This window comes from Suricata suricatta, chromosome 4, assembly GCF_006229205.1.
Source record: "Suricata suricatta isolate VVHF042 chromosome 4, meerkat_22Aug2017_6uvM2_HiC, whole genome shotgun sequence".
NCBI lineage: Eukaryota > Metazoa > Chordata > Mammalia > Carnivora > Herpestidae > Suricata > Suricata suricatta.
The window spans coordinates 113,267,357-113,290,088 of NC_043703.1; the positions used below are offsets into that span (position 1 = coordinate 113,267,357).

General features: G+C 43.4%; 1 protein-coding gene and 1 pseudogene across 17 annotated transcripts in view; both read right to left on the reverse strand.

Annotated features, from left to right (window-relative positions):
• Positions 1-22,732, reverse strand: part of AAK1 (AP2 associated kinase 1) — a 164,417-nt gene that overhangs the window by 88,268 nt on the left and 53,417 nt on the right. The window contains exon 1 of one of the 17 annotated variants that reach the window (XM_029937523.1): positions 20,455-20,514. The exons of the other annotated variants lie outside the window; for them this stretch is intronic. The gene's annotated coding sequence lies outside the window, so the exon portion shown is untranslated. Of the gene's footprint in view, positions 1-20,454; positions 20,515-22,732 lie in introns of those variants that run through there. 17 annotated transcript variants of the gene reach the window in all.
• Positions 12,471-12,857, reverse strand: LOC115289914 (annotated as a pseudogene).

Genomic DNA, 22,732 nt, shown 5'->3' on the forward strand with positions numbered 1-22,732 from the left:
ACAGAACCACTAAAGGACAGGGCAGCCCTTTCAGGAGGCTGATGATACAGCGATCTGAGATAATGCCAGCAGATGGGAGCAGTGCAGTTTTCTCCACCAGGCAGCAAGATGACCTTTCCAGCCTGTACTCAAGAAATATGTCAGATGCCTACCACACAATCCAGGCAAGCACAACGGATTGAGAAGGACCAGCCGAGATTCTCAAAGCCTATGACCATGACAGATCTAAAGGCTAGGCAATGGAACCACATGGTTTAGCATCTATGCCCATAAAAGGGCTTGTGTGCAAGTGAGAAGCATTTAAGTCAGAGGTCCTTGATCTTAAGATAAAATTCAAAGCCTCATAGGATTTGTCAGTTTAAAGATAATGGTCACTATCAATGTGTAACTGACCAACTGGAGATGTAAATTACTCAGAAAGAAGAGGGCAGTCAGCACCACTCGAGATACTTCTCTGGCACAGGCCTGTGTCCACCAGATAGATCAGGGTACAAAGATTCTCCATCACACCTAAACAGAGTTCAGGCTGTTACAGAAGAAGGCAATTATAAGACTGTCAATAGAGATGCTTATTTCAGATTGAGCTGCATCCCAAAATCTTGATTAAATGGAAAAATCTAAAGCAGAGCTGTGCATAGTTTAGACAAAGGCAGAAAAGCTAATATTCAGTAGAGCTTGTGCCAGTCTGCCCACTGGAACCTGGGCCAGTCCCTCTACCTGCCTGCATGTTGTTTTTTTTTTTTGTTTGTTTGAAATGCTAAGATAGGGTTGACTGGGGGGCTCAGTCAGTTAAGCGTCTGACTTTAGCTCAGGTCACCATCTCACAGTTCTTGAGTTCCAGCCCCACATCAGGCTCTGTGCTGACAGTTCAGAGCCTGGAGCCTGCTTTGGATTCTGTGTCTCCCTCTCTCTCTCTTCCCCTCCCCCATTCGCATCTCTCTCTCTCTCTCCAAAATAAATAAAAATATTAAAAAAAATTTTTGGAAACCTAAGATATTCCCTACAATTTCACTGGAATCCATTTTGGGGGAAAATTCATGAATTTACCGAATCACAAAGGGAAAAAGGATTCATTCCATTATGTGAAGTAAGCAAGTTAAAATAGGTAGGCATGATAATTTTGACACAGATAGACTTTCGCCTCTTAAATATGTGGGAATACTTCATTTCCACAAAGAAACATGCTTTCTCCCTCCCACTTTTCCTCAAACATATAACACTCTGGGGTCTAACTTTATCCCCCTAATTTTTAATGATGTGAATGGGTACGTAACACTATGGCAGTACAGACTTTGTCCCTAGGTTCCCCTCTGTACCCTTATACCCTAGAATAGTGCCTAACACATAGTGGGCACACTCAAAAATTAACTCACTTTCCTCTTATTGTTACCACAGAGAACAGACAAGGTTACAGAAAGCAGAGGAGACCACAGGAAATAAAGCAATAGTTCACATAAAGGCATAGCCATTCACCAACTCCAGATAATGGGTGCCATGGGAATATGAATCCAGCTTTGTCAAATGTGCTATCCAGATGTAAACACTGGCAATAATCACACTTTACATTAACAGTGGACAGGCCAACAGTGCAGAGGCTAAAGGAAACACATCTGAAAAACTGAGTCTCTGAGCCTACAGTTTCTTCCCTCTGATCAAGGCTTACCCCTCATCTTACTGATGGCCAGGGGACCAACTGCCACAGCTAGTGGTACATAAAGTAAAAAAATATATACACATATAAGCTCATACACTAATTGCCATAGTTCTTGCCCCTCTTCCCTGAAGAGTTGTTTTTGGAATTTGCCTCCACCCAGCATTTGTATTTGACTTTATACTTTTTCAAAAGCATTTCAAAATAGGGGTACCGAGATGGCTCAGTTGGTAAGCATCTGGCTCTTGATTTTGGCACTTTGGCTCAGGTCATGATCTCAGTTTGTGGGTTTGAACCCCGCATCAGACTCTGCATTGATAGTGCAGAACCTGCTTGGGATTCTCTCTCTCTGACCCTTCCTCTATTTGTCCCTCCCTCTCTCTCAAAATAAGTAAACTTTTTTTGAAAAGGTATTTCAAAATAAATTATTACATTTATATTTCCACAATAACCAAACAATATAAAGAAACTACCCACTGTCCCCATATTCCTGATAGGAAACAAACACAGAGATTAAGCCCCTTTTACAAAAACACACAAACCTAGTTAGTGGTGGAGCTCAGACTAGATCCTTCATCTTTTTAAATTTGTTTTTTGAATCAACTTTGTACACACCCCTTTAAGTGTACCGTTTGATGAGTTTTCACACATGTATACACTCTCCACCATCACCTTAATCAGTCCATCACTGCAAACAGTTCTTTGTGCCTCTTCGTAGGCATTCACCCCCTCCCATACTATCTCACGTGACTTCTGATCTGCTTTCCATCCTGTGGATTAATTTTGCTTGTTCTAGAATAAATGCAATCATACAGTATGTACTCTTGTGCCCAGCTTCTTCTGTATAATATTTCTGAGATTTATCCTTTGCTGTTACATGTATCAGTAGCTGGGGCTTTTTTTAAATTGCAGACTAGTATTCCATTATATAAATATTCCATGATAAGTTTATCCATTCACCTGTTGAGGAACATTTGAATTGTTTCAGTTTGGGGTTATTACGAATAAAATGTTCATATAGATGTCCACTTTTTTGTAGATGTAAGTATTTATTTCTCTTAGGTAAATAAGTAGGAACGGAATTGGCTGAGATATATGGTAAGTATATATTCAGCTTTATAAGAAACTACTAAACAGTTCTCCACAATAGTTATACCTTGTTGCATTTCCACACCCTCATCAACACTTGGTATTGTTAATACAATTGTTAATGCTGTTTTCTTTTAGCCAGTCTAGTGAGTGTGCAATAATATTTCATTATGGTTTTAATGTGCATTTCCCTATAGATCCTTCAGCATTTAAGCTCTTAGGATTAACTGCTTTCTAACACTTTCCTGATAAAAGGCTTTAATAAGCACAGGATCACAAAATTACTGATGAAACTACTGCGGTAACTTGGACTTTTACCTCCCAAGCAAAGATGACAGAAGGCCTAGTTCTCTTCTGCAAGAAGCAGACAAGTGAGATTTGTATACAGAGGAAGAATTACATAATCTCTAAAAACTCTTTCAACTCTGATATCAACAAAAGATCATGGTCCTCAGTATCATTATCATGGCTGACCCTTTGTAAGCAGAACTTCCAAAGGAGCCTAAGCATGATACTCAACATCAGCAACCGGGCTTTTGAGAAACTAAGTGCAGTGTCTTTGCTGGCTTTGTCTCAAATACTGAATCATGCGTGATAGCACAAGGCCCCCGGGGTTAATCTCAATGAATCAAAACACCAGTGGCTTCCACGTAGCAAAGAAAAGTGAGGGATGGGGGCAGTAAGGTGATGGAGAAGAGAAGAAAAACACCAAAATGACCATCTCCATAGCAGTTTGCACACAGATCAGCAATGGCTGGGCAAACAATGAGCATGATTAGACCCAGGACTGAGATGCAAAAGAAACCCGGCATGGTGCTGAGACAGAGTTTCTGGATTTGCTGCCAAAGAGGTCTGGGAGGATATTTTACTATTGGGCAGATTCCAGCCACAAAAAATCTGCTCCCTGCTTATTTCCTACACGTAAAGGAAACTTCATTTCCTAACATAAATCCCATCTACACTTTTAGGACTGGCTTCCACTTGTCTGAGATGAGAGGAGACACAAACCAAAGGAACCAGAGGGGACTGAGAAAAACCTCGTCTGGACCCATATTCTGTTCCTGTCTTCCAGTTTTGAGCCCTAGAAACTCTATGTTTCTCTTTTAAAATAAGATTTAACCAATGAATGTGGCTTAGTTAATGCAGTTTCTCTTGAAATGACAGGAGGAAGAGAAAATAAGGATACGACAACCTTCAAAAGCTTTTCTAAAGAATCAGACAGAGAACCCAGTTAAAGTGGAATTTATCCAGAAGCTATAAAAGCAAGGGCAATAACTGGACAAGGTGCTGGATCTCTTTGGCCTCTGCTTTCTCGGATGCAGAAATCAAGACTAAATTAGTGGTCTTTAAACAGTTCCTCAGAGCCTTAGGACACAGGAGGTACTTCCAGTGGCCCCAGAAGGGGAAAAAATGACCCCGCTTATTAAGAGTGTGAGTCTGCACTCAGCTTCCTTTTATCTGTTTAATATTAATTCTGAAAAGGACACTGGGGGAAAGGGGGGTGACCCCAGCTTTAAAGGAGAAGGAAAAAAGTAGTTCTATATGAAAGTATTTTATAAAGGAAAAAGGACTACACCACTACTAGTCACACAAAGGGCCCTTGCCCACAAGCCTACTGCGGATATAAATACATACAGGCAGTTCTGCGGTGGAGGCTGTGCCACTACATCCCGCCCCTACCCCCCACACTGAGACCACGCAGAACTCCTTTACAGTCCAACAGGTTAGGCTCCAACCCTGGCTCCAACAGGACATAATCTCCTCGAAGCGCTACCGTCTCATCTGGTGAGGGCGGCTGAAACCCACCTCACGCTGTAGGGGAGTATTCCATGATAAGCAGAGCAGAAGCACACCGAAGGTATGTGATGAATATTAATGGCTCCATCCTCACCCCCCACACACACCGAATCCTTTGTATTTGTATGATACCTTGTAAAGTTCTAAATCTGGAATATCTTCCTGAAATCAAGGGCATAAGTCCAAATGCCAATAGGGGCCAGGAAACCATGCAAAGGAGGGAAACAGTCCAGGTATAACAAAATGTATAGACAGAGTCCAGGGACGCAGACTCACTGTCAGAAAGGTCATGGAGAAGTGTGGGGACTGCACAAACCAGAAAGCGCAGGCCCTAGCTCACAGGCAGCCACTCCTCAAATCCAGCCGATAATTGCCATGGAGGAATGTGCGCTGAGGCTTGCCAAGTTATTTTACTTCCAAGAAAAGCTAGAGTTTTCTCTGGAATCTCCTGATTTTTAAATCCGGGCAACAAACTTAAAAAAAAAAAATTTCTTAAACCCTGTGCCGTGAAGAAACTCTATTTCCAGGTTAGGATTGAGCTAGAGAATGCTGCTTTGATCTCTGAGGGTCTTGGGAAGTAAGCAGGGCATGTATTACAACCTGCACTTGACCAACTGGAAAAGTGAGGCACAGAGAGAAACCTAAGTAGTTTTTAGTTTTGCCACTTAGTGGCAGGGCCAGGGCTAGAACTCAGATGTGCCAGTTCCTGGCCCTCACCTTGGTCTACCCTCTCTCCTGCCACTTCTCATCCCTTCCCGGGAACAGTAAGTTTGGCAAGCACGCCTCTACTATCAGGGAAGGTAAGGGGAAAGACACAGGGAAAGGCCAGGGAGCCGCTCCAGAGGATCAGGTGGGAGGGGGTCCTCTGTTCAGGGAGAACCTGGGTGCACAGTCTGCAGTGTGTGTGAACTCCCACAAGGAGTGACAACCAGAGGCCGGTGATCACCCATCTATTGAATATTCAACTTTGTTTGAGGACAACTTTGTTTAAAGTTTCAGAAGGAACAACTCTGTAACAGATGGCAAAGATCACAGCAAAGATTTTATAGGAGAAAAGGTCAGTCTGCATCATTTGTCAACACTTATTTTAGTGGGGACCTGGGGTTTGTTTTTTAACACCAATCTCTCTCCTCACTTGCAACAGATTAAAAACCACCATGTGCCCGCTCCTTCTGGGGAACATGCCTAAGTAGTCCTTCCCCCAGGCAGAAAGAACACCCAGATGGGGGTAAACTAAAGACATTCAACTCCCTCTCCCATCAGGAACCGTGGGCACAAAGACTGGCAAACTCTGGCAGTGGTGCTGAAACACCAACCAGACCCAGTAAGCCCACAGCCCAGGCTGAATGCAGGGCAGCTGGTATTGGCTCTCCCTTTCCAGGACTGGGACAGTGGGAGAGCATCTCCAGTTCAGGGTGTTCTCTTTAGGGCTTTGGCAAGAGTCTTTAAAAAAAAAAAAAGACATTTCAAGGGATGGCACCTGCCTGCCTGGGAACAAAAGGTTAGAGTTTGGGGCACCTGGGTGGCTCAGTCAGTTAAGCATCCTTCTTCGGCTCAGGTCATGATCTCACCGTTCGTGGGTTTGAGCTCTGAGTCGGGCTCTGCTGACAGCTAGCTCAGAGCCTGGAGCCTGCTTCAGATTCTGTGTCTCCCTCTCTCTCTGACCCTCCCTTGTTTGCACTGTCTCTCTGTCTCTCAAAAATAAATTAAAAAAAAAAAAAGGTTAGAGTTTAAGAAATCAGACTGGCTCACACACATCAGAGGAGTGTGAAGTCCTACACATCATGTGGGGCCCCCTCTGTCACTAGCTACGGCCATCCAAAAGAGAACCTTCCCAGAGCTACCCAACCCCACCTTCGCTGCACTGTTACCGTGGGGTTAGCTCTCGGACAAAGGTTGAGAGAAAGGGTGAGAAATATAAGTAGGGCCACATTCTGTGTTCATTTAAATCCCCCAAGCAGCTGTCCTGGGTCAGGCTGAGCCATTCTCTGTTCACTACACCACAGCCAGGGTGATGATCTTTTAAAAACAGAAAGTGAGTATCATTCACCTGTTTGAAGCTCCCCAGGGGCTCACTGCCCCTCTCTGAATAGAACTTCAAATGCTGGTTCCAGTAACAAGGCCCTACGTGAGGGGACGTGGTCTCTCTGCAGCCTCACTCAAACACCACAGCCTGCCACTGCTCTCTCTGGTCCAGCCACCATTGCCTTCTTCCCTCCTCAGTGTTGCTTATGCACCACCCTCCCTAAAGATTTCTGTGCATGCTTCTCCCTTTGCCCTATTCGTTCTGGCCTGACCAGCTCCTACTAAGCATTTTTCAGGTTTCAGGCTGTTACTTGGATGAGGTTCCCTTGTTTCCCCTGGTCACACCCCCTCCTTTTGATTTAAGCTAAATTCCTTGTTACTCACAGCACCTTCTACTTTTCCTTTGGGACATATCAGGAGTATAATTAAATACGGAGGTGGTAATTCCCGGTCTGATGCCTTATTCCCCAAAAACCTGTAAACTGCACAAAGTCAGGGACAATGACTGACTCACTGTGCCCTCTGTCACTCAGCACCATGCCCAGTGTATGAGACACTCAAGTGTTCGCTACACAATGTGTCAGCCTAGCACTATAAAGGATAACTCCCCACCCCCCAAAACAACAAAACAAACAGAAAACACTTCATGGTCCTAGGCTCTCAGAAGGTTAAACTCTAGTTTGGAATGGAAGGGGCACATTGGGAGAACAGGTTCCCTAGGGATGAGGTAGTCTACCCCTAACGGGAAAACCCCTGAGCACTCAGCCTAGCACCACTGAGAGCTGGGTGAGACTAGAGCCGACTGGACACTTACGTCGGTAACATGCTCACAGTGCGGTATTATGGAGAGCTGTACAGAAATCTCTGTGCTGTTACAGAGTGACACTTAACTCTGTGCACCATCCCTTCTTTTGAAAGTAACACTTGAGCTGGAAACGAAAACCCTCTTTGGTTAAGAAGGAAAAGAAATCAAACACGCCTGTGCTCAATCCTGTATCATCCAACCCCCGAAGAAGTGGAGAGCCTCTTGGGCCTGAACCAGCTCACTCCCTCTAAGCCTCTGGTGCCAGTAATCTTCTAATAAGTGGTGTGCAAACAGAGCAGCTGAGGTCAGACCCGTCAGCCCCTGACTATATACACCCAAGCTCTGGCTCTTAATCATCTCCACCAAGCCGTGATGTGTGTTACTGGTCCACACTCTCCAAAGGATTACTGGGGTTTGGGGAAGGGCAAATATGGCTGACATTCTCTCAGCTCCCAACTGTTCACTCTAGAGCATTCTGCTTTAACTTCATGCTAAAGCCTTTTCTCTGAGTTTAAAGATTTCTGAATGTACTACACGTCACTGCGTACACCAGCCCTTATGTCGTGGTCCCTCCCCTGGACTCATGCATCAGTTCACAATTTCCTCCACATCCCAACTCCTGCCATCACCAAGTTGATTTCACTGAGACTTAACAATTCTATGCCCTAAAAGCTCTCTAGGATCCATATTCTCTACTGCATCCTGGGTGCTCCTTCACACTCTTTTCTTACCAAGACAACGTATGACAGTTCTAGACCCTTTAGAACCTAAAGACATCCCTGCCTCACCTGGCTCCATCTCCCCAACGCTCCTTCCTCCTCCACCACACTTTCAGAACTTGAACCTTTCTGTTGCTTTATTCCCAGGAGGTTTACATGTGCTATTCCCTCTGCCTGGTACATCCTGTCCTAATCTTCTTGATGAAAGGAGTTGAAGACTGTCAAAGTAACACCTCTTCTGTGAAGTCCTCCCTTTTCCCTGGCAGTCATCCCCGGGCTTTCCTATTACCACACATTTGGCCATTACCTCTACTGTCACACTTATGTACTGTCATTATCCGTGATACGTTAATCTCTTCAGCAGACAGGCTGAGGCGAAGAGGGAGCCACTCTTCCCTGCCTTGGTAGAATAATGCTTGTTATGTTATCACAATGTTTTATGACATACTATATGATACTTTACAAAGTGTTTTTTTAACATAAAGTATACTATTTATACTTTATGATACTTTAATGTTATCACTGAACACTAGTTTAAGGACTCTGAATGCTGTGAAATCCTAGGGACAACACTCTACATTGCTTTCCACGGGTGGGGCACTTGAAAAATGGCTCACCAAAGAAAAATTAAAATGGCAAGAAGAACTTCTTATTCCTCTTGGAATTCTCAGGGCTAGCACAATGCTTGGTACATGATAGATGATTAACAGATGTCCCATAAATAGCAAATCCAATAATGTTGCTTCTGTGCTTAGAATTCTCTGCTGGCTCTCAATCAGCTATGAGATAAAAATCCCAGCCTTAATGTGGCATACAAGGCCCATCAGAATCTGCAGCCCACACTAAACTGAGTTGCCTGGATAGCGTCCTCTGATGTCTCCATGCTTTTTCCTTATATTCTCTATCTGGAAAACCTGTCTTCTGTTTAATTAGTAAACTTGTAGCTGTAGGTACAAGTGTAGCTCAAACCAGGGATCCTATCTGTACGTTCACCTCACAGAATGTCCATCCGTACATTATTTTCTTACCCTGATTATATACCACTTGCCTGCAGCCCAGTCTGTCTCACTAGGACTATATTCTCTCAGAAGGCAAAGATTTTACTTTATTATTGTGCATTATAAAAAACACAGTAGTCTAGCTTACCATATTCTTCAACCCATGCTGAAATAATGATTAGAGATGTTGTATCAAGTGACCCCCTTCTCCTAGCCACACCAAACTGGACCAGAAATGGGCAGCTGGTGCACATTCTCCCTTGAGAGCCCAAGGCAAAAAAAAAAAAAAAAAAGGTTTCCAGTCATGGAATAAGTAATTTGTGAGGATAGAAGAAATTCTTTGGGCTAACACAGGGAATGTAGTCAATGATGGTGTATGAGGACAGACAGTAGCTACACTAGTGGTCAGCATTACATATTACATAGACTTGTAAAATCACTATGTATAAACCTAAAACTAATGTAACATTGCAGGTTAGCTATACTTCAATCAGAGAGAGAGAGAGAAGAAAATGGAGCAGACACTTACTTACAAGAAGCTACAGACCAAAACTCTGTGCCTCCAAGGGGAAAGAGACCAACAAAAGAGCCATCTGATAACTTTCCAATACTCATAAAATCCAGCTTCATTTCCTACTGTTGGGTTCTGGAAGGTTCTACTGTATTTATCCAATAAATTCCTTTTTACTTAATCTAATTTGGATTAAATTTCTGTCCCTTGACCCTGATGACCCTAAGAAAACTTATACCAATGTGATTATAAAATACACGAGTTCTGGTACAGTCTAAGTTTTAAGAATTTTAACCAATTCAGGCTCCTTTAACAAAAAGTATCCAGAACAGAATGTTAAAACAGAGTACTGAAAATTGCACTTGAAGAGTGAGAATGTTTAAGTTAAAGACTAGATTTACATTAAACTAGAACCTGCAATCACACACAAAGACCTATGGCAGAAAGTGGTCAAATCTGCTTAGGAAAGGACAGCCGCAAGGAATCTGAACAGGGGGACATGGTCTGCATTATAACCTTTGTTGGATTCACAGATCAGCGTCAGGGAATGCGGGATCCTCAGCATTCAGAACACTTAGTATCTGGGGAAGCTGGGAAGATGATTTTTATCTGGGTTTATCAAAAATCATAAAGAAGAGGACGTAGTTCTCCAATAAGAGGAAACAAGGTAGAATACTTCATACCAAGTGAAAAGAAGAGCTCAGGCATGGACAAACCTGGAGAAGCCTGTCAAAAGGATCGGGTGTAACCAGCATTGACTAAATTATGCACAGGGAAAACATCCTCTGCTTTGCTGTACAACCAGACTCAGGACCAGGATGAGCAGTGAGAGGCACATGCCATAGGCACAAAAAGACAAAGTCGGTATTGATGTTTTTTCCTTTCGACTCAGGCTGCAATACGGCTGGGCACAGCAGTGTTAAATTGACCCTGTATTTTAAACTCTGATACTTTCTTGGTTTCTTGCATTCATTTTTATTTCTTAAACGTTGCATAATATATTACTTACGGCTGATTACTGAGTTTTAGGGTGCCCCTAAATTCTGCACTTCAGGTAAGTGCCTCACTCTAGTCTTGGCTCTACATGAAACTGCTGTCTGCATGGGAGAGAAATCTACTTGGGCACCAGTGTCCATGCTGTCCTTGCACTCTACTCCAAGGCAGATCTCAGCGATCAACACAGTAGAAGGGGAGGGTAGAGAAACTCAGTGAGTGACTCTAAAGGGAGTGGGGGCTGAGCCACGCAAGAAACGCAGAATTGTGCAGTCTGTTTCTGGCTCTCAGTGGGAACTACAGTGATGCAGCAGAGCTCCAGGAATGGCCTACTCCCAACCCCTTTTGGACACAGTGGAGATCAGACTTGACTCAGGCACCAAACAAACATAAAGAAACCAAGTCTCACTGAAGCAGAGGTCAAGTACTAACAGCCCAGATACCAAATGCGTGTAAGCTCATGGACTAGACTAATAACAAATGAGTATCAACCACAGCAGAACAGGGAAATGTAAGTTAGGGAGAAAGTTAGGTCTTCTAATAGCCCTCAACAAAGAGTTGAAGAAAGAGGCTACAGGGTCAAGTCCAGAGCAACCAGAAGCCTATGGAAAAAATATCTGAAGCTTAATTAGGGAAGTGTTTGCTTTCTCAGGAACCCACACAGGGCACTAGCAGAAACCAAGACGTCACAGGATTCTAAGAGGTTTATCCCAAACAAGGAAGGGAAGCAGATCTGAAGCAGAGAATCCCACCGGACCTGGAAGAGGAGAACAATTATAACCAAGTATCCAGTACTCCTGTAAATACAGTTGAGCAGAGGGAAAGGAGTAAGAATCCAGCACTCCCTAAGCTACCTTAGTGAGCAGTGCAAGTTAGGCAGCCATACCTTCTGGTAGGAATGCCAGATGGCATAGGGCTAAAAGGCAACATGGGAGTAGTATAAAAAGCCTGATAGATCTTTTGACTTATAAGTTTCATTTCTGGGGGCAACTGGTGGCTCAGTCAGTTGAGCGCCCAACTCTTGATTTCAGCTCAGGTCATGATCCCAGGGTCTTGGGGTCGAGCCCCATGTCAGGCTCTGCACTAAGTATGGAGCCTGCTTAAAATTTTCTCTCTCCCCCAGTCCCTCTCTCCTCCACTTGTACACATACTCTCTAAAAAAAAAGACTGAAAATTGAAAAAATTAATTTTTTTCATTTCTGGTAATCTTTTTAAAGAAATAATCTGAAATATTATTTTGTACAAAATGTGCAAAATGTGTACAAAAATGCTCAAGATAAAAACCATGAGAAAAGGACATTACTTAAATGTCTAGTAAGGAAAGATTTCATTAAAAGATTAGTTTGGTCAGAACGCTGCGTAGTTATTATATGAGCAGGGGAAGGGGCAGAGAAGGAGAGAGAGAATCTCAAGCAGGCTCTGTGCTGTTAGCACAAGAGCTTAATGTGGGGCTCAAACTCATGAATCATGAGATCATGACCTGAGCCAAAACTAAGAGTTGGACACTTAACTGACTAAGCCACCCGGGTGCCCATATTTAACATTTTTAACATGCTAAAATCTACAAAATATAGCAAATTAAAAAAAAAAAAACAAGATACAAAGTTCTAAGTTTGTTGGGAACACAACTATGTGAAAAGAAAAAAAAAGAAAGAAAACACATATGTGTAGCAAAACCATTGGAAGAAAATACAACAAAATGTTATGACTAAAACAAGATGTTACGGCTAAAACATGCAAAAACCTTCCAAAGACTGAGTTACCTACAGATGATGGGACTATAGATGATTGCCTTCTTCCTTACCCTTTTCTCTATTTTTTTTTTTTTTGGTTCCCAAGTTTTATTCAAGAACTCATACAAAATATTGCAGATAAACGAGCTTTAATCCTCCTCTTCCTCCTCTTCCTCATCTTGGTTTATCTGGAAGTAATGCAACTCGTAATTCTCTTTGCTGTTAGCAACTACGCGCAACCAATCACATAGGTTATTCTTCTTCAAGTATTTTTTTGTGAGATATTTCAAATACCTTTTGGAAAAAGGCACCTCAGAAGTTACAATGATCTTGCTCTTGCTCCTTTCAATGGTCACAACCCCTCCACCGAGGTTCCCAGCTTTTCCATTCACTTTGATTCACTCTTGAAGAAACTGCTCAAAGTTGGCAGCATCCATGATTCTGTCTTCTACGGGGTGGGTGCAGTCCAACGTAAACTTCAGAACTTGCTTCTTTTTTTTGCCCCCCTTCGCCACAAGCTTTTTCACAGGCGCCATGGCCCCCTTTTCTCTATTCTCTAATTTTTTTTGTTATAATGACCACAGATTATCTTTCTTTTTTTTTTATTTTTTTAATGTCTTTCATTTCTTTTTCAGAGACAGAGAGAGACAGTGCGAGCAGGGGAGGGTCAGAGAGAGAGGAAGACACAGAATCTGACGCAGGCTCCAGGCTCTAAGCTAGCTGTCAGCACAGAGCCCGACGTGGGGCTCGAACCCATGAACTGTGAGATCATGACCTGAGCTGAAGCTGGCTACTTAACTGACTGAGCCACCCAGGTGCCCCTAGATTATCTCTCTTAAGTTAGAAAAAACTTCTAGTTGTTTGCTTTTAAAGAAAAGCCTGTCCTCCAAACCTGGGGAGGCATGTTAAGAAGGTAAGTCTCCAAAAAGGGCCAGGAGCACACCAGCACCAACCAGGGCACTAAATGATCTGTGGAGAAGCTTCCCCCTGCCTCTGATGTAAAACTAGGGCTAGGACTAGGGTGTGGGGAGAGAGGCACCTTCCTGGGGTGCAAAATTTAAGGGAGTGCCAAAACACTCAGTAATCAAAGTAAATCACTTTTATTTTTTTCTGAGTGGGCACTGCTGGGCACTGCTGGTTGCCAGATGAAGTAAGGGGCTCACCCAAAGCAGCCTTAGCTTCCTTGAAAGGACAGAGCACCTTAGCAGCAGCGGAGGAAAGCTCAAAGTAAATAATATTTGTAATATACTTTGTAAATGAACATTAATGCAAAAAATTCACAAACACATTTCAATTTCTTTTTTCAAGTTTCAAATTTTTCAATAAAGATGGAGTGTTTATTTTTTTCCTTCTGCCTCAGGTTCCAAATGGCTGGGCACAACATTGTTATTGATCCTTTCTTTATTTAAAAGTCTGATATTTTGTCCATCATAGATACTGTGCATTAATTTGTTTTCTATACTTACCATAGTTCTGACAGGTTAATTTTCCAGGAAATGTGTCCACCCCTCTGTCACAGTAAGGGCAGTGAGGTGGACCGATGCCTGTCTGATCTGACGGCAGTACTAAGCAGGGACAAAAGATTGGTGATGGTCGGGGGATGGATAATCTGGTCCAGAGTGCCCCACACACTCTCCCAGGTTCCTCCGACCCAGCTCTAACCCAGTCTCTCTCTCAAGTGATATTCTGGGATCAAAATAGAAAAAATGCCTTTCTAGTCAGAAAATTTACAGTACACACTGACTGACACTCCCACTCAACTATAAAAGGCACAGCAGTCCTTAACAGAATGCCAGTTTAAAAACCTGTATGTTAATGGGGCACCTGGGTGGCTCAGTCGGTTGAGCAGCCAACTTTGGCTCAGCTCATGATCTTGCAGTCCATGAGTTCGAGTCCCATGTCGGGTACTGTGCTGACACTGCAGAGCCTGCTTGGGATTCTCTGTCTCCCTCTCTCTCTGCCCACCCCTGCTCACGTCTGTCTCTCAAAAATAAACATTAAAAATTGTTCTTTAACAATTATGCTTGAGTCTAATGGTGGTATAAACACATGACGCACACACAAACATCCAGGATGCAAGGGAATGACAGTGAATTATAATAATGAGCTCAATTAACCATGCTTATGAGAAGTTTATCAAGGCCTGGGTCCTCATGGTGACACGCAGAGGCACATATGTCTAGAGGAAAATGGCCTCTAGAGCTCAAGAGCTTCAGCCAATGATCACAGAAGCACCATGACTCTGGGCAGCAGTCTGAAAAACTGCTCTGGCAGTGACTGTAAGGAAAAGAAACACACACCCAATATAATGCAACATGGCCTTTCCTCCATCAGACCTTCACATCTTCCAGCTACTTTATAGCACATCTGTTTAGGACACATCCAAAAATAGCACTACTGAGATTCAGCTCTGTGTCAAGCACTTTCACATGCATCATCTAATTGCATCCTCATGACAATCCTGTGAGGCCAAGTATTATTATATACATTTATCCGGGGGGGAACCACAGGTTCATTCTGTGAGCCGCAGGACCCCAATAACCTGGGCATGTTTGTGCCCAGTGCCCTGGATCTGTGCCTCACGTGCTCATTTCCCAAAGCCCACCTACAAAACAGGCTTCCAAAGCACGCCCCACCCCAGCATAATCTACTATGATTTTCTCATCACCCACTCAGGGACTCAAATCTCATTTCACCAATAAAGAAAAGTGAGACACAGCAATGCAAAAAAAAAAAAAAATTCACTAAACATTCCATGACCCCACCCCTGGAACCATTCACTTAAGGGTGGGCCACTGTGCTGTCTTGAGGAACAGGGGGAGTGGGATTTAGTCCCCAACTGTGAGTGAGAGATGGTACCCTAACACTCCCATCAGGTTCCATTCTAGGTAACAACAACAACAACAACAACAACAAAAACCCACACCGCATCACAAGGAGAGCTGAGTGACAGTATGGAAGAGTGCCAAGTCACTTTTGGTGTGCCAGCTGTCAGCACTTCCAGCACAGTGGAAGAGATCATTTCCGGGGATCTGCTGCACAAGCGGACTGTGGGAGGGACTTCAGCTACAAAGCTTGGGTTACAGTCCGGCCTTCTTGGCCCTAACCCCACTCCTCCTGCCCTTTGTGTGCACTCTAACAGCAGGGGGTCAAGTCCTGGCAAGAGACTTTTCTCTGCCACACTTGTTTCCACAGGAGGCGCAAGAGACCCAGATGGAGCAGCAGCAGCACCTTTGGCTGGGGACTAGCATTTTAGGCTGGGGAGGAAGTGAGGATGGTGATGATGCTAATCTTACTCTTAAATCTACTTCTTTTCACTGACCTTGGGTATCTCTTTCACCTCCATCTTCACGAAGGCACCCTGGGGAATTCAGGTTCCCGGGGCCACGTGGTCTCAGTTGAAGGAGAAGGCCTGCGTGGAGGAGGAACTCCTCACGCTTCTTCCCTCCCACTCCCAGGGCTGTAGAGGAAAACGGGTGCCTTACCGCTCCGCTTTCAAGCAGTAATTAACTCAAGGGTTTGGACTGAAGTAAAAAACTGTTAGCATTAGACAAAATCAGACCATACGCCTCCCAACAGGGCTATATTAGTAAGAGTATGTGAGGTTGTGGGAACATTTCCACTGAAATTTTGAACAGATAGATACCTTTAGATTTTTCTCTGAGTGCTGAATATTAAGAGATGCTGACTGGTCTGAGCCTGCTTCATTGCAATTAGTGATTCAATCCTAAGGAAACCTGAGAACCCAATGCTGAGCACGTCTACAACCTGGCTCAGATAAAGAGTTCAAGTGCAAGGAGATCCTACTCCCAGGTATACCACCTTCCCCCCAACTTCCACTGATCTATGGAGCATAGACCCTCCACTCTCATTTCTAAAATTATTCTCTGGGTCAAAAGCATCATTTTAAAAATCTGACTGGTAGCTCAGAGCCTGGAGCCTGCTTTCAGGTCCTGTGTCTCTTTCTCTCTCTGCCCCTCCCCTGTTCACGCTCTGTCTCTATCTCTCAAAAATAAATAAATGTAAAAAAAAAAGATAAAAAAAAATCTTAACACAGAAAGGGGCCTAAACTCCTCCCTTTCCACCTCCCCAAATTAGCAATAGTTTCGGAGTCCCCAAGAGTCCTGAATCCAGCCAGTGTCCTCAACTTTCACAACCCTCTCTCTTCTAAGCTCCTTCCATCAGTCAGCCTGCCTCCATCCCTCCTCCTGTCTCTGGAGCCCATCACTCCATCTTTAAGGATTTTACTCCAGAAACTGTCCCTCCTCTCCTGTATTTCCAGTGGCTCCTCTCTACAGCCTCTTTCCCACCAGTATTGAAACATGCTCTAAGTCTCTCTGACCTTAAAAAGAAAAAAGGGGAAAAACAAACCCTTCGTCCCCCCCCCTTTTTTTAAATTTATGTTTGAGACAGAGAGAGAAAGAGAGAAGATCCGAAGCAGGCTCTGTGCTGACAGCAGCGAGCCCAACGTGGGGCTCGAACTCAAAAGCTGTGAGATTGTAACATGAGCCAAAGTCGGACACTCAACCGACTGAGCCACCCAGATGCCCCTCTCCACCCTTTTCTTAACCCAACTAGCTACCATCTCGTTCCTCTTTTACAACCAGACATTTTTAATGGCCTAATACTCTTCTCTCTCTCTCCACGTTTCACCTCTCAGTCATTCAAAAGTCTCTTGTACTCTGTTTTCTGTCCTCTACAGGGGCCTCTCCATGGCTCAATCAAGTACACTGCTTTTCAGGTGTTGTCTCACATGTCAGCCATGCAGCACGTTTCTCTGGCAACACTCTGGAATCATGCACTCTTTCCATTGGGCCCCCAAAGGAAAGGACATTACATACTCAGGTTTCCTCTTATATCTCTGTCCACTTCTTGATCTCCTTTAGAATTCCTCCTCTTCAGCATGTATGGGTGGCTCAGTTGGTTAAGCATCCAACTTTGGCTCAGATCACAATCTCACAGTTCGTGAGTTCAAGCCCCGCATCAGGCTCTGTGCTGACCGCTCAGAGCCTGGAGCCTGCTTCAGATTCTGTGTCTCCCGCTCTCTCTGCCCCTCTTCTGCTTGTACTCTTTCTCTCTCAAAAACAAACATACAAAAGAAAAAAAAAAGAGAACTCATCTTCCTGCTTTTTAAATGTTAGTGTTTCTTCAGGGTTCAGTCCTGAGTCGTCTCTATTCATTCTATAAATGCTCCCTGAGCGAGTTCACCCATTAAGCATCCTTTAATTACATTCATAATATTGACAACTCTCCCCTGAGGTCCAGACCCATACATTCTTGACTTACTCAATTAACCTGACAGACATTTCCATTTCCTGTAATTTTCACAGGCACTCTCAATTCTACATATTTAAAACTGAAACCAAGCCCCATCTGCCTCCCTCACACCTCCCAAGCCCCCTTTCCTGTGATCCTGGTTACTATAAATGTGACCACTCCCTACCCCATTTCCTACCTTCTACTACTCCCATATACCAATATCCGGATCATCCTCATTTTCCCCTAGAATACTGTAATTTATTAGTTGTACTCTCAGAAAAACTGTGGGGTGTCTGCCCAACTCAGTGACTCGCCTTCCTCTGAACATTCCCTCTCTTCCATCACTCATGTCTAACTAAATAATACCCTCACCTCCACCTCGTTAGAGTTGATAGAACCAACTAGACTCAAGCTTGGATCAATCAGCTTCTTTCTCCCACAGAAGTGGAATTATTGGTATAAGTCTGAGCAGGCAACTTAAAGTGTAAGTAAAAGTGGCAGGTGTACGGTAACCATAGTGAGCCACATGAATGAGTGATCAGAGAAAGCCCACCTGCAAGAAAGAAAAGACCAACGCCGAGGCAGAAAAAAGCTGAGATATGAGAGAGAGACAGAGAGACAGAAACCCCTGAGAGCTTTCTTCTTCCTGATATTCCTAAGGGTCAGCAGCACCACTGCTCCTAGGTTCCAGAAGACACCCCTGCCTACCTTATCTTTTAATCATTTTCCTCAGCTAGTATAAGTAGGTAACTATTATGTGCCTATAGAAGATCTTGATTAATAATTTTGAATTTTTTTAATGTTTATTTTTGAGAGAGAGAGACAGAGCGTGAGTGGGGGGAAGGGCAGAGACAGAGAGGGAAACAGAATCTGAAACAGGCTCCAGGCTCTGAGCTGTCAGCACACAGCCCAACGCAGGGCTTGAACCTAGGAATGGCGAGATCACTACCTAGACCAAAGTTGGACACTTAACCGTGTGAGCCACCCAGGTGCCCCAATACTTTTCACTCTTCTTCACTGGGTCTCAGCTTCCCCATCCATAAAAGTAGAAGATTGAATTAAACTCTACGAAGGCAGTAAACATTAACATGCTACAATTTTCATATTCAGTCCAAGTACAAAATTATGGACAGCCAAATGAGTACTTTAGGACTGCGCTTTTTTAAAATGTTTATTTATTTTTGAGAGAGAGAGAGAAGAGAGAACATAAGCAGGGGAAGGGCAGAGAGAGAGGGAGACACAGAATCTGAAGCAGGCTCCACGCTCTGAGCTGTCAGCACAGCCTGATACAGGGCTCGAACTCACAAATCATGATATCATGACCTGAGCCAAAGTCAGACGCTTAACCAACTGAGCCACCCAGGTACCCCGGGATTGTGCTTTTTAATAATCAAGTTTTAAAAGATGTGCCATTTGAAAACAAATAAATTATCTATTTTTACTCAAAGAAAGTATTTTATTCACGTCAATTTTCTTCCTATGTATCGTTAAGTGTACATTTTAAAATTACTTCTTTTTTGAGGGTTAAGGGGGAAGGGGGAGGGGGGAAAAGAGGTGGTGGTGATGGTGGAGGGCACTTAAGGGGAAGAGCACTGGGTGTTGTATGGAAAACAATTTGACAATAAAATATTATGGAAAAAAAATTACTTCTTTTTGTAGAGCCCTAAATTAAAACGTTTCTGTGTACTTCAGTGGATCTGGCACACTGCAGGTAGCCCAGTCCATTTTCAAATGGCCCAATTCAAAAGATACTTAGAGAACGCTTTTTACTATTCATTCTTACATTATTGCAGAAAAAAACAGATTCACCTTACAATGTCACATTGAACATAGTGTACTAAGTGTTCTAAAAAAACAAAACCTTTTGTCCTCCCAACAGGTTCTAGATAAACTCATAAGCCACGTATTAAGTACCCAATATACAAAGTACACATTACATCACTGATAATGTACTTGGCAAATAGCTAAATGCTGATAAAGAGTCTGATTCAGTAGGTCTGTTTTTTGTAGGGCCCTAAGATCTAATTTTTTTCTTAAAGCCTCTCAGGCAATACAGATTACCTGCCATTTTGGGGAACCACTGGATCATCTGATCCCAGGATCAAAACCATTTCAGATCTTTTTGAAATAAGTAAAAACTGCAGTATACTAAGAACACTTAGAATATAATCAGAGCAACTCTTTATGTTAAAAATGTGTGTGTGTGTGACCAAATTAAGTAAAGCCTATCAGTGGTCCAAGGGTAAGAGAAGTGGCAAAGAAGTCTGACCATGCTGGCTGTCTTTGTGGAGGAAAGGAAACTAATGACTGCAAATCTCTATTCTCCTGAAGAGATCTGCCACTGGGGAAAACAAAATATACTGTCCCCACATTTTACATAGCTATTTAAGATCCTACAGAGAAACTTCTTTGCTGGATGTTTTCTCAAGTTCAAGTTTGAATTCTAGGGAAGTCGAGGGAAAAAGAAAGGCTATCCCAAAGTTGTTCCAGAAACAGGGTCTGACGAGAAGTGGTGGTCAAAGGGAAGAGGAGAGGCAGGCTTAGTTGTGGAAGTAAAACTTTCTACTTCAAAATCTTGGCAGGGACTCCAGGGTGGCCCAGTCAGTTAAGTGTCTGACTTCAGGCCAGGTCATGATCTCACAGTTCATGAATTCAAGCCCCACGTCAGGCTCTGTGCTGACAGTGCAGAGCCTGGAGCTGCTTCAGATTCTGTGTCTCCCTGTCTCTCTGCCCCTCCCTCCCTCTCTCTCTCTCTCAAAAAGAAAAAAAAAGAAAAAGAAAAAAAAAGCCTTTCCTGCTTCTCTGAGAACTCTGCTGGAAGTTGACACCAGTGAGAGCCTCATAATGTCCAGAGGGTTATGTCCACATACTTACCGTAATCAGGTGTGACTGCCACTGTCACAGAAATCCTGGCAACATTTCAAATAAATCTCCACATGAGAGATACCACAGGGCAACAGAAAAAACAGGCTAGGAGTCAGGAGACCTAGTTGTGGTCCAAGTTCCACAAATGACAAGATATGACCTTGAGCAGGTCACTACACTTTTCTGGGCCTCCACTTCCTTATCTGTAAAATAAAAATATGGCACTGGTTTAAAGGGACAGGAAAACCTCTGGCACGGGGAGGTGGGTAACTGCCGTATTTTGGGGATTCTTTAGGGATACAAAACACATCAACCTCCTCAATTCTGTGTAGGACTTTGAATTATTATTCTCTAAAAGACAATATTGCTTTCATACTGAAGGGTAATGGGTAGGCAATAGGAGAAAATTAATTTTAAAGAACTCTCTAATAGATGGGAATGGGGTAGGGATTGGCAAAACATTACTCCCTTTGGGATGTTCACTGCAATCACCTGCTATTTGTCCTGACATGTGCACACTTCTGAAACCTGAAGACAAAGAGATTTTCTGTTAAAGATTCTCCTAAAGAGTATTTAGAAAGTTTGATATTTAAGACCAAAAAAAATTTGACATTTTCCCTATGTCTTAGCGTACAAGCTACGTGTGGATACCCTCCTGGGTCTCAGCCTCTCGGCTCACAGTCCAGAGACTCCTTTCCAGTTGAGCACAATACCCAGAGCAAGCCCAAAGACACACTCCCTTCACCTGACACCTGCCTGCTATCCATATGATTTTTTTCACTGATTTTTGAGATTCACTGATCTCTTCAGAAGCAACTAACCCATCAGGTGCCCTGAGCACAGTGGTTTGCATTTCAGTTCAACATTGACTGTTTTTCCTATTTTTTCAGGATCCTGGATTTAATGTTTTTACCCCTAGTAGGAAACCACCCACTGATAATACAAAGTGCATTTTTCATTCTTTCTCCTTCATAAAGAAAAATGTATCGGTTGGTTCTCCAGGTAGACCTGAAATCTCAGGCCACATGCTGACAACCACCCTCGCCTGACTGCCCCTCCCCTAATATGTGGAGCACGTCTACAAAATAATTAACCTTCCATCAGTGCTCTCTATGCTAACGGGTAACATCTGCTTAGGAGCCCTCCAAGGCTGCTTCAACTCCCTCCCCCCACAACCCACCAACCTCTTTCAAGAAAGGCATTAATATTTCTAGTGTCGTTTACCTACACCACACACACACACACACACACACACACACACACACACACACACACACACATGCAAGTATATACACATACGCCTCCCTAAACAAGCTAGCATCCTCCTTGAAAAACACAATCAGGGAACCCTAACCAGGCAGGCGTGACTCCTGAGCAGATGGCAGGCCTCATAATTAGGTCATTACATAATACCTCTTCTCTAACCAGCTTCTCTACTCCACTTGGAGACCCTGGGTTGATGAGCTTTACACTGTGGTTACTTTAATTATAATTCACTCTCAAGAACACAGTAATACTATGTTTTGGTAAAAGAAAAGAAACAAGGTAGAGGAGGGTAGAGTCAAATGTTGCTGTTAGCTTCAGCTCTGAGTAGTCCCAACTCGTATAGATAACTGTCTTGGTACGTTGGTCTTCCAATCTGTCACATAGACTCATGCCAATCCCCATTTGCAACTGGTTTCCATTTACATGTGTAAATGTTATAGCCCAGGACTCAATTTCCGTAGGACACTCCATCACATTTAGGTATAATGTCAGGCTCTCAAGAACTCATCACTGAGCTAAAGACTGCACAAGGTGCTGTCCACAAGCACACAGCAACAACTAGCTGGAGTAAGACTCCGGGTCAGTATCCAATCAGTTTTAGTCTCTGATTTCCCAACCATCTCCAGGCACTCACACATCTTATCTATAGCCTCTCCACCCCCAAGAATCTAAAGCTCTCCGCTCCACTCCCAATGCAGCTTCCCATTTTGGTTTTGCTTCTCCTGGAGCATTCACACTCCAAAAATCACTGCTCTCTTCACCTGATATCAAAACTGCTGTTCTTACCAATCTGTTCATTTTTACAGAAGCTGAGGTCTCATACCTGGTATCTGCATGGATAGCCTACAGTTTGCAACAATCATTCACATATATGTTCTCATTTCCTCATTACAATAAATGAATTATTTTCAATTAAAAAGAAACTTTTTTAATGTTTGTTTCTTTTGAGAGAGAGAGAGAGAGAGAGAGACAGTGCGAGCAGGGGAGGGGCAGAGAGAGATGGAGACATAGAATCCGAAGC